Genomic DNA, 12,753 nt, shown 5'->3' with positions numbered 1-12,753 from the left:
GTTTTTGAATAAGATTGTACCATTTCAAAATAGTATGCTATAAATTTAAGTTGTGAAATGTACTTTATATATATATATATATATATATATATATATATATATATATTAATATATATTTAAAGTTATTTAGACTCACCATGGTAACCAAAAAGAAAATGTCTAAAAATATATATACAAAATAAAATGAGTTAAATAGTTAACTACAAAAATTATCTAAACATAAAAGAAGACAGTAAGGGAGGAAATGGGGGACCAGAAAGATGTATGGAAGACAGAAAACATGGAGTAAAATAACAGAAGTTCTTCATTGCAGGTAAAATTTTAAATACAAAGCGTTAAACACCTCTATCAGAAGGCAAAGATTTGCAGAATCGATAAATATATATGATTCACTAACATATTTTCTACAAGATATTCACTTTAGATCCAAAGACACAGATAAATTGGAAAGGAAAGGTTACTATGCTAATATCAGGCAAACAAGACTTCCAAGTCAAATGCTGTCTTAATGACAAAGAACGCTGTATGTTGATAAAGGGGTTAGTTAGTTCATGGAGAAGATATAACAATCATAAAAATATTTGTACCAATAAACAGACCCAAATACTTGAAGCAAATCTTGACAGAATTAAATGGAGACAAACTTCTACAATGATAGTTGAAAACTTCAATACAGAACTTCCAAAAATAAAATACCTAGACAGAAGACAAGCAAAGAATTAAAGCATTCAAACAACATAATTCACAAACGTCACTGAATAGGCATACAGAGAACATCCCAGCAATAAAACATAGTACACATTCTTCTCAGGGTACATGGAACATTCTCTAGGATAGACCATATATTAAGCCACAGAAGAAATCTTCATGAATTTAAAAATGTTAAAATCATACAAAGTATCTTTTCTAACCAAAGTAAATTAAAACTATATAAATCAAAATAGAAGGAAAACTGGAATATCCACAAATAGTGAAAATTAAATACACACTAGTAGATAACAAATGGGTCAAAGACAAAAATACAGGAAAGATTAGGACATAAGGCCAATGAAAACAAAAGCATACACATGTTAAAACTTACAGTATACAGTGAACACAATATTGAGAGGGATATTTATAACCGTAAATGCATTCATTAGAAAAGAAGTAATTAATGATCTATCTTCCTCCTTTGAGGGACTAGAAGAGGAAGAGTGAAATAATATGGAACCAGCAGAAGAAAGGAAATAATAAAGACTGGAGCATAGATAAATAGAGAACAGAAAAACAATACAGAAAATCAGCAAAACAAAATGATTCTTTGAAAAGATTATTGAAATTGACAAACCTTTTAACAAAACTGGTGACGAGAAAAAAAAGACAAATGAAAATCAGAAATGAAAGTGAGAACATGATTGCCAACTTTAAAAATTAGAAAGGAATAATAAGGAATACCATGAACAATTGCATACCACAAATCAGATAACCCAGGTGCAATGTGACAAATATTAGAAACACACAAATTATTAACTGACTCAAAATGAAAGAGAAAAATCTCAATAGTACTATAACAAATAAAATGATTGAATCAGAGATCAGAAATCTCCCAAAGAGAAAAGTCTAGGAATAGGTGGCTTCAATAGTGAATCCTACAAAATTAACACCAATCCTTCTCAAATTCTTCCAGAAAATAAAAGAGGAGGGAACACTTTCTAACTCTTCTATGAGGCCAGCATTTCCCTGATAAAATCACCAGAAAAAAAAATCACAAAAAATATAGGCCAATATCCCTTAAGAATATTGAAGCAAAAATGTTCAACAAAATAAGTAAACTGAACTCAACAGCATATTAAAAGACAAACAACCTGACTAAAAAATGGAAAAGGAGTTGAATAGACATTTCTCCAAAAAAAAGATAAACAAATGACACATGAAAAGATCCTTAGTCATTAGAGTAAAATAAAAAATGGAAATCAAAACAACCATGAGGTACATTTTCACACTTACTACCAAAGCTATAAGAAAAAAAAAAAGTAACAGATTTTGACAGGATCTGGAGAATTTGGAACACTTGTACATTGCTAGCAGGAATATAAAATGGTACAACCACTGTGAAAACAAGCTGGGTAGTTTCTTTAAAAAGCTAAACAGAATTACCATACAATCCAGCAATTCTACTCTTCAGTATAAACCTGAAAGAGTTAGAAGAGGTTTTGAAGAGATATTTATAGTGACATTATTTATAATAGCCAAAATATAGAAAAATCCAGTGTCCATCAATGAATGAGTGGCTGAACAAAACATGGTATAAATGTACTGTTGAAAATTATTCAACCATAAAATGAAATAAAGCTCTGATATATGACAAAACAGAAATGAACTGTAAAGTCACTATACTAAGTGATTTAAGTCAGTTACAAAAGGACAAGTATTGTTATTACACCCCATGAACTGTCCAAAATAGACAAATTAATAGAGAGAGATTAAAGATCACCAGGATCTGGAGGAGGGGACAAGGGTGAGTTATTGCTTAATGACTACAGAGTTTCTGTTTGGGGCGATGGAATATCTTTGGAAATCTTTGGTGGTGATATTTGTGCAATAGTATAAATGTAATTAATGCCATTAATTGTACCCTTAAAATGGCATAGTTTATGCTGTGTATATTTTGTCACAATAAAAAGCAATACAGCTTGCATATGTTTTTTAAAATTATAATCTTTTGCTAAAGAAAAATATAATATTGCAAAAAAGGCACATGTGTTTATTATTTTAATTCCTTTTTATAGGGACTTTAATTATTTGTAGGTAGACCATATAGGTAAAGTGAGCTCAATTATCTTTTTAAAACTGCTGAACTTCAGTTTTTAAGGAATCAAGTAAAATAGATGGATAGTTATTATACATAACTTGATGAAACATTTTATAGCCATAAAATAATAACTGTTATGAATTGCTTCAACAGCACAAACAGGGAGTTTGCTGGAAGAAATCTTGCTGTCTCAGTTGAAGCCTGAGGGCTTTTTCCTTTACTTTTCCAATTAGTTCCCTTCTCCATTTCCCATAAAAGTTAATTGAACCGGGTTGAGGTTGTGGCTCAGTGATAGAGCACTTGCCTAGCAAGTGTGAGGCATTGGGTTTGATCCTCAGCACCACATAAAAATAAATAAATAAAATTATGTGCACATCTACAACTAAAAAGAAATTTTTTAAAAAACTACTTGCTCCCTTATCTACTTTCCCTCACCCTTTGTTCTAACCAGAGTGCAATTATTTTTTAAAATATCATCTGAAGTTCAAAGCCAGCCTCAGCAACTTAGTGAGGCCCTAAGCAACTTAGCAAGACTCTGTCTCAAAATAAATACTATTAAAAAGGACTCAGTGGTTAAGTGCCTCTGGATTCAATGCCTGGTTCCAACAAAATTTTATTACAACATTGTGTAAAATGTATGTCAGGATAGAGTAGTAATAATCAAATTATTACAAAAATGAAGTTACTGTCCATTATTTTGTTCCAGATTTGTAGTTGCTTAAACTGTATTTAAATTAATTTTTATAGCTCATTGTTTTTCTTACAATACTAATTATTTCTGATGATGAGTACTGTCCTTGTGTATGGAGGCAGTTCTGTCTAAACAGAAGGCAGTTTTGCTTTCCTTTTGTTATCTGTTAACCTTAGTCCTGGAAACTGATTTCCTCTGATAAAATTCCTATTAGTACTTCTTCACACCTTTGAACAGCTACTTGGACACATGTCCTCTGTTTCATCTTTTGTGGCTAGCAATGAGTTGCATGTATATTATGTCCATACTTTGGAACAAATTTAGAGTAAAACTTACCTCTACTTTGAGCTGGACTTGACTTCTCTTTTACTGAATAGATCCAAGGTAGCAGAGACACAAACCAGTTTTATTTTCTTCCTCTTATAATATCTGTTTCAATATTTATCTTCCTATTTATTACCTAAGAGGAGTTTGACCTCCTTTCTCATGAGAAAAAGGATAGCATTTCTCTCCCTCTCTGCTGTACATCAACCACCTAATATACATATTAGAGCATTGACAATCGAGATACTACACATTCTTTTATATGTCAGACTTTTGGCAAGGATATACCTAACTGGAAATGGCAGGGGCTAAGGGTTGAAGGTGGAAGGTGGAAATGGAACAGGGAGGTAACACACTATATTTGAAAAGTGAGAGATCTGGGTGGAAGATGAGATGGTATGCACAAGCAGAACAGAAAGAATCTTCTAGAGTTCAGAAGAATCAGCATTCCAGTTCTACTAGGAGGTAGTACAGTTGCAGGGCCTAACCATGGACCCTCATGGAGGAATGCTTATCTTGCTCACTGTGCAGAAGGAGAGTCCTAACATAGAACACTATGTTTTGGGACAAAGTGCTGTCAGAATACTGGCAAGCACAATTTTCTTGCTGCTTTGAAAAGAAGTTATTCCCCTGTAGGTACAAGGTCTGTGGCAGTTCTTGAACTCTTAGTGTCTGGACTCTTGTAAGATGATATGTTGTGCATCACCTCTGGCCTATCATGACTATTATATGTAAATTGGCACATACCCACTATAAAAGATATTTTTGCTGTGCCACAAAGCAGACGCTGTTCTCTGAAACCATCTCTGGAGGGGTTTCTCCATGCTCTCAAGATCCCCACAGTCAATGCTGGAAGGGCAGGCCCCTCAGCATACAACTAGAATAAAATAAACTGTGGAGAGGTACTAGGGGCAAGAAGGACACATATGTGGAACAGGAAAGAATTGAGGGAGAGAATAAGGATCAGGGAATTTAACTAGTTTTGCTTCTTATATCCAAATGACCATTTATGGCGTTGCTACCTTCTATCTCTGAAGTGCAGACATATCCCCAAATCTATAAATATGGGTAGGTAAAAACCACCCTAGGGTGTGAGAAAGGAAATGAGAAGAAATGCTATGTTCCAGTTTGCCAAGCTCAGAACTGCTAGCTGAGAGGCTAGTTCCCTTTTCTTCCATTATATTTTAAGTGTATTTTTATGAAAACTGTTGATGACACTGCTTCTATAGGGAAACACATTCTTGGAATTGGATCAATACAATCCATATGGAGACAAGACCCTTTTCTACTTTACTAACATTATCTGAAGCTTGTAGATATAAAATAATAAAATGGAAGAACACTGACTTGCTGAAGGTATTACAATCAAATTAAGCTAAAATTAGAATTCACACAAACCTTCATTCAGTGTGTAAGGCTTATTTTTCTATTGGACTTTAGGCAAATCTTTGCCTTGAGAAGATTATTGGAGAGGAAAACAAGAAGTGAGGGAACCAACCATCAGCACCCAACACCCTACCCACCACTTTCTCTTCCCTTACATTTCTGTTTCTCTCCCTATCTCTTTCTCCTTCCCATTCTTCTTCCTCCTTTTTCCCTTCTTTTTTCCCTTTGCTTTTTGATTTTTTTGTATAGCACTTAGTATTTGGCCTGCCTCCTTCTAGTCTTTTCCTTTTTATTTTTCAGTTCTAGTTTTTATACCTGTCCTTCCTAGTAGAGGAAAAAATGTCATTATTACTGTCATAAAAATTAAGTTCTTGACTCTTTATGGTTCTGTGACAAGCATTGTAAAAGCCAATTATGTGGATAGTTTCTGACCTCCAAAGTAGACAAGCTATTGAGTTCCAGCTGTGGTTTTATAACATCCTTGTGATTCTTGACTTTTTTTTCCTGTTTCTCAGACCCATTAAAAATCTGGGGATAACCACAAATTGCCTCCCTCCAAAAATGTAAAAGTTACAGACTTACTCTATTTAAATACAACTTTGGAAGGTTCAAAAACTCTCTGATCCATTCAGGAGTTTAAACCTCTAAAACCCTGCTGGTCATCTCAATAAATTTCACAGATGTCCCACAATTACAGACAGGAAGAGTGACTTGAAACATTCTTAAAAATAAAATATATGTATTTAATTTTATTAAGAAAAACAATATGCCATGTAATAGTCATTTTGTATGGTTGGAGAGAAAAAAGAGGAAGGAATATTATCAAATTATAAGTAGGTCATAATATTTTCCAAAAGAACATTTATTGAGTGCCTACTACACACACACACACACACACACACGCACATATATCCTTTAGTATTAATGGGGGACTGGGTCCCAAAACCCCCAGATACCAAAATCTAAAAATACCTAATACAAAGTAAATGTCATGTGAAGAGTTGTTATACGCATTACAAGACAATAAAAAAGTATGTACATATTCAGTACAGGTGCAATTTTTTTGGAATACTTTTGGTCCATGGTTAATTGAATTCATGGATGTGTAATCTACATATGGATGGCTCACTGTATGCAAATATGTATATATATATGTATATATTTATATGTGTACAATTATATATTACATATATGTATTTATATATAATTTTCACAACTGTATCACATAGGAATTATTGCACTCAGATATTGAAATTGAAACAGAAAGATTAAAGAGCTGACTCAGATCACCTTCTAGTAAGTAGTAAATTAGAATTTTAACCCATATGTAACTCCAGTATCCAAAGGATGATTTCTTATTTATCTTTTCTACTCAACGCAAAACTTAGCACATAGGAGGTACTCATGATTGAACTAAATTGAGAAGAGTGAGGCATAGAACCCTGAAATAGATCACTGGAAAGTAGAGACCAATCTCCCCCACCTGACCCCAACTTACCTCCCTTTTCTCTGTACAGAGAAAAAAAACATTCTAAGGATGAGGGAGAACGCTACAGACTTACAGAGGAATATCCTAATTTTACTTATTCATCAGAGAAATATGTCAACTCTACCAATGTGAGGATAACAGGTTTGAATATTCTACTTTTCATTTGAAAGGAATATACTATAAAGTCAAGACAAATAGTAACTTGAGAAAATTGTTTTTGGTTTAGCAAGTCCTCTGAACATTAAAGGAGGCATTGTGACTGGAGCTCCGGAAATTTAAAGAACAATTTGAAACATGACTAGGAGAAAAATACAGCAATTTTAGTGTTAATACAGTTCTCAATTTTGATTTTAAAGGAAAAAGAATCACTGATTGAGGAAATTGTTCAAAATGTACATGCCATATTTTAACTGAGGCTAGCTAATGAAGGAAACTGAAATTTGAAGAGGATTGGTGAAGCAAGAAGAAGCAATATTGGAATAGGGGCAACTCTGAGATAGAGACTGATTATAGTTCCAAATAATATCTTTAGGGAAGTGGTGAATAAACTACTAAATTAAAGAGAAACTATATTGAAAGTAAGAAAGTCTTAGAAGCCAGACAAGACAGGAGTGACACAGAGATAGTGACTGAGTTGTCTTGATTGATAGGTTCACGATTTAAAATTAGCCCATCTTGAGTTTAGGTCAGGGCAAGATCCTGATACATAGCTCTTTAATTTCTCCAAATCCTTTCCTAAAAACATAGTGAACAACAAAAATAGCAAAAGTTCAACTCACCACATCCTCCCCCAAACCAAATGAAAAACATCCTCATAAGCCTCAGAACAGTGAGATAGTGCATTTTGCCCCCACCCAAACCACAGATAATATCAGGATCCATACAGGGCATGGGTTTAATAGCTGTGCAGATGTTTTGGTGAGGAATCAGCAAGAATTCTGCTCTTGCAGAAATTTTGAACAAATCAGTAGAAAGAGGCCCACCTTGAGTGAAAATCTAAGCAAGTAAATATTGTGAGAATAATAGTTAAAAAACAAAGAAGGTTCCATGCTCCAATATATGGGTGAATAACATGAAAAAGATCTTAACCATACACTAAGGATCCATGGAGAAATCAGAAGGCAGTGGGATGGCTGAAATACTCAGAAATATCAGCATGCATTGATCAATATATGTGTTATATCAATATATTGTGTTAATACCAGAGGAGGAAGCTTTTAAGTAGTGTAAGGCTAGTACAGCACATCTGTTAGGGTTTGGATGTGAGGTGTCCCCCAAAAGCTCATATGTAAGACAATACAAGAAGGTTTAGAGGAGAAGTTATTGGATTATGAAAGCCTTAACCCAGTCAGTGAATTAATCTCCTGATGGGACTGAGTGGTAACTGTCAGTGGGTAGGGTGTATCTAATGGAGGTGGGTATTAGGGGCATGTATATTGGAGTATATATTTTGTATGTGGTGAGTGGAGTCTCTCTCTCTGCTTCTTATCATCATGTGAGCCACATCCCTCCACCACACTCTTCCACCTCACCTCAAGCCCCCGAGGATTGGAGCCAGCTATCTATAGACTGACACCTCTGAAATCATAAGCCCCCAAATAAACTTTTCCTATTCTTGTTCTGTTGAGGTCTTTTAGTCACAGCAGCAAAAAATGTGACTAAAACAACATCCCAGTCTCCTGCCAGACAATCACTTCCTAAAAGCACAGAACACCTGATTTTGTTTATGTGTAATCTATAGAAAAGGATATGATTAAATACCAAATCTACTACTACAGAAAAATGAACTAAATTATGAAACAATAACTATATATGTTACAAAATACATAATCAGAAACTTAGAGCTAAACTTAATAATAAAATTATCTAAAAGAAATTAGGAAAACAATAGAAACTATTTAAAGCAGAATATAATCTAACCAGAAAACTCAGAACTGAGATGGCTAAATATCAACTGAGGATTGGTATAATTCAGAACTGGACTGAGTCATTGACCTGTGAGGGTGTCCCTTCCCACCCATACATGATGGTAAGATGGATTGCAAGGAGTAGGATATATTACAAATATATCCTCTCTGAAGACCTCTGAACTCCAATTTTCTCTAACCTCTTGAATTGTTCTCAAATAATCAAATAACTTAATAATAAAGGTGATGGCCCAAGAAGAAATGCAATTGGTCAATATATAAACATATATGAAAAAATGTTCAACATCTCTAGCAATTAGAGAAATACAAATTAAAACTACACTGAGATTTTATCTCACTCAAGTCAGAATGGCAATTATCAAGAATTCAAATAATAATAAATATCATCAAGGACGTGGGGAAAAAGACACATTCATACATTGCTGGTGGGACTGCAAATTGATACAACCACTCTGGAAAGCAGTATGGACATTGCTCAGGAAACTTCGAATGGAACCACCTTTGACCCAATTATCTCACCCTTCAGTATATACCCATAGGACTTAAAACTCAGCATACTATAGTGCCAAGGCCACATCATTTTTTATAGCAGCTTAACTTACACTAGCTAAGCTATGGAACCAACCTAGGTCCCCTTAAACAGATGAATGGATAAATAAAATTTGGAATGTACACAAAATGGAATATTACTCAGCCATAAAGAAGAGTGAAATTATAGCGTTTGCCAGTAAATGGGTGGGCCTGAAGATGATCATGCTAAGTGAAATAAGCCAATTTCTGAAAACCAAAGGCCAGACGTTTTCTCTAAAATGTGGATACTAAACACAATAAGGGGTAGGAGGAGGAAAGAATAGAAGTACTTTGGATTAGACAAAGGAGAATGAAGGTAAGGGAGTGGGGATGGGAATAGGGAAGACAGTAGAATGAATCAGATATTGCTTTCCTTTGTTCATATATGAATACACAACTGGAGTAACTCTGCACTGTGTACAAACATAAGAATGGAAAGTTATGCACCATGTATGCATAATATATCAAAATACCTTCTACTGTCATGTATAACTAAAAGAATAAAAATTAAAAATTAAAAAAAATATAAAGGTGATGACACATACCATGTGATTTCCTTTTCTTCTGAGTCCTGGACTCATGAATCCTTATTGAGTGCCTTTCAATACCTTCAAATTGTTCTGACTCAACCTAGCCCATCATTTCCAGCAGTAGGATTTGAGAAATACAGTTTTAACAAAAGGGGTGAAATCAGAAATAAAGAAAAAGAATACAAGAGAAAAAGAATAAATATTGAAGATAGGAAAAGAGAGAGTAAGCGTTGGAAGAGGAAAACCGAACGCAATGAAACAAAGAAAATACAAAATTCATAATCCAAGAAGATTTTTCTGAAGTTAAAAAAAATCTATGTTGAAAGAATACACTAAATCCTTGAAAAATGAACACTGAATAGTCAATACCAAGATATATTTGCAATAAATTGGAAAACAGAAAAAACTCTGTCATTAAAGACCAAGTCACTTATGAAGGGAAAATAAAATCATATTTATATCAAATTTATTTTCCATTATAAAATTGTAGAGCCACATATTTAAGATATTAAAAAGAAAGAAAATATGAAACAATGATTTTTATATGCAACCCAAACTCATTTTGAAATATAAAACCTATAAAAACAAAACAATTATGAACATACAAGCACTCATGGACTATGATTCCCTGAGAAATCTACCTAGAAAGTGAACTTCACCAAAAAATTATAGGAGATGCTTCAGTAGAATGAATCAAACATTACATTCCTATGTTCATATGCATAATTGGACATTACTTTCATATGTTCCAAGTGCATAATAGTTTGCCAATAAATGTTATTTAAGCAAATGGATAGATGTATGGATACAGGAGTGAAAGAATAAATTAATGAATTTTAGAATATATCTGAAGAGCAAATAAAGACACTCATAACCATAGAATTAAGAAGGTGAAGTCAAAGAATGTTAGTCTTGGGGAAAAAAATATAGATTAAGTACTTTTACATCCTTATTTTTTTAGATCACTAAACTGTATCTCAGAGTGCTTTGCCCAAGATATACAAATGTTCCACAGCTGAGCCAGGAAATGGATCCAGAATTTTCTTATATTTAGTGAAGTTCTCTTTAAAAATGTATTCACTGATATTAACTAATTACTTTACTTATTTTCCCCCAAAATAAACAAATACTACTCCCTATATTCCATAGTCAAATGTTTCTTGAGGACTGGGCCATGATGTTTTTCATTATCTTAAAATTTATAACCACAATTTATTTTCATTATGGAAAAATTAGAAAAACATTCTTTACTTAGTCCCATTATCCAGATAAAGTTATTATTAGTCTTAAACATTTTTTGTTCTTACCTTTTTAGGCTTTTCTACTCTTTAAGAAATGCCCAGTTGTGTGCTTAAAACAAAAATAGGATCATATTGCCTATATTGGTTTACAGTCTTTTTAACTAAATATTTCATGATAATCCTTTATTATCACTAAAATCACAAAGAAACTTTAAATAGATTTGATATCAATGGAAATGTAAACTTTAATATCACCTTGTATTTATTTTCCTGAGCCTTTTATGAATTCAATCCATTCAATGTAATTTTTAAATAATTCATCTTTTAACAGTCTCTAATTTATGTTCTGCCTTTATGTTTGGCATACATATCTTAAACTTGACACACTGCAAGTCTGAGATCAGTTGCAGCCTTTTGGTACCTCCTAGAATCTGGAGACAGCATTATCACATGGGTTTCCCTTGGGTAGGAAAGAAGGGCAGAAAATAAGAGAGGAAGGGGGTTGCTTTTTGCTGAGAAGAAATGAGCCAAGAGTAAGTAAACTAGAAGTTAAAGAGTGTATACATTCTATATGCCTGCAAGCCAGGCTTCTCATGGAGATGCCATAATGGGTGTGGCTCTAGAGAAGAAACCTCTCCTGTTATTGGCCTGGGATGGAGAGGACTGGGGATACCATCCATGGGGAGCAGCCCAACCTGCATCTTGGCACTAAGCTAGGGGAGCACTACTCAGACCCTCTGTACTTATGGGCTCTATCTCACATCATATCAAATATACTAAAAGGCGAACATTTCTCGCAGAAAGTACCATTTCCATCTAACCAAATGAAGGCTTAGCTGCAATTGTCCACTGTACTTAAGACACTGTCCTTTACATGCATTTATTCAGTACTTGTTAATTTTAGTTTTTATTTTTGTATTATGAGTACAATAATTTTTTTTAGTATCAAACCATTTTTTATGAAACTACTCTGCCTATATTGCCTAATGCAAAGGACAGGAAGATTCTGCAGCTCATACTTGGGTTCTGCTCTACTACACAGTGCCATATTTTTAGTTATTATTATGTATGGATAGGAGCCCCCTGACTCTACTGGACATAGCAATACTATAGCAAATAAAGTCCTAGTTAGAAGGGCTTTGCCTAACAGAGCAGATCCGCAGGCTTATGTACGGCCAATCAAGAATAAACCCTATGGAGAGGAAACAAAATCATTCTTGTGTTTATAATACAGAGATGGGAATCAGAGTTATTTAGTTTGGAGATTAGTGTGTATTGTATATCCAATTGTTGAAATGACTCAAATCGATTACTCTTAGTTTATGGAATTAATTTAAAATTTTACCAATAGCAATAATGTTCTGTTGAATCTTGGAGAATTGGACTCATTTATCAGCTCTGCCACTAGCAACTGAGTCATTTAAGAAAATTATTTCACCTTTTTGAAACCTCAGTTTTCTCATCATAATTATGTCTATACCTTATAGGATTGTGAAGACATGATATAATAAGACATTAAAAAAATCACTAAGAACAAAGCTTGGCATATATTAATCTCTTTGTACATTTTAGTTATTATTACTATTAGTATCATTTCTGGGGCCCACAAAAGTGGTGAGCACCACCTCAAAATATCCAACTAGTCTTTAATATAACCATGACAAAAGAATGGCATCCCTCCCTAATATTAGAGAGGAAATTGCATACACATTAACATGGTGTGAACTACTTTTGATAAGGTATGATCTTTGCTCCAAAGCAGGGGTTACACACTCTAGTATACAACCTAGTTTTGTATGTCCC

The sequence above is a fragment of the Urocitellus parryii genome, chromosome 3 (assembly GCF_045843805.1).
Source record: "Urocitellus parryii isolate mUroPar1 chromosome 3, mUroPar1.hap1, whole genome shotgun sequence".
Classification (NCBI taxonomy): domain Eukaryota; kingdom Metazoa; phylum Chordata; class Mammalia; order Rodentia; family Sciuridae; genus Urocitellus; species Urocitellus parryii.
The sequence above is the reverse complement of the archived record's forward strand: the minus strand, read 5'-3'. Positions refer to the sequence as shown.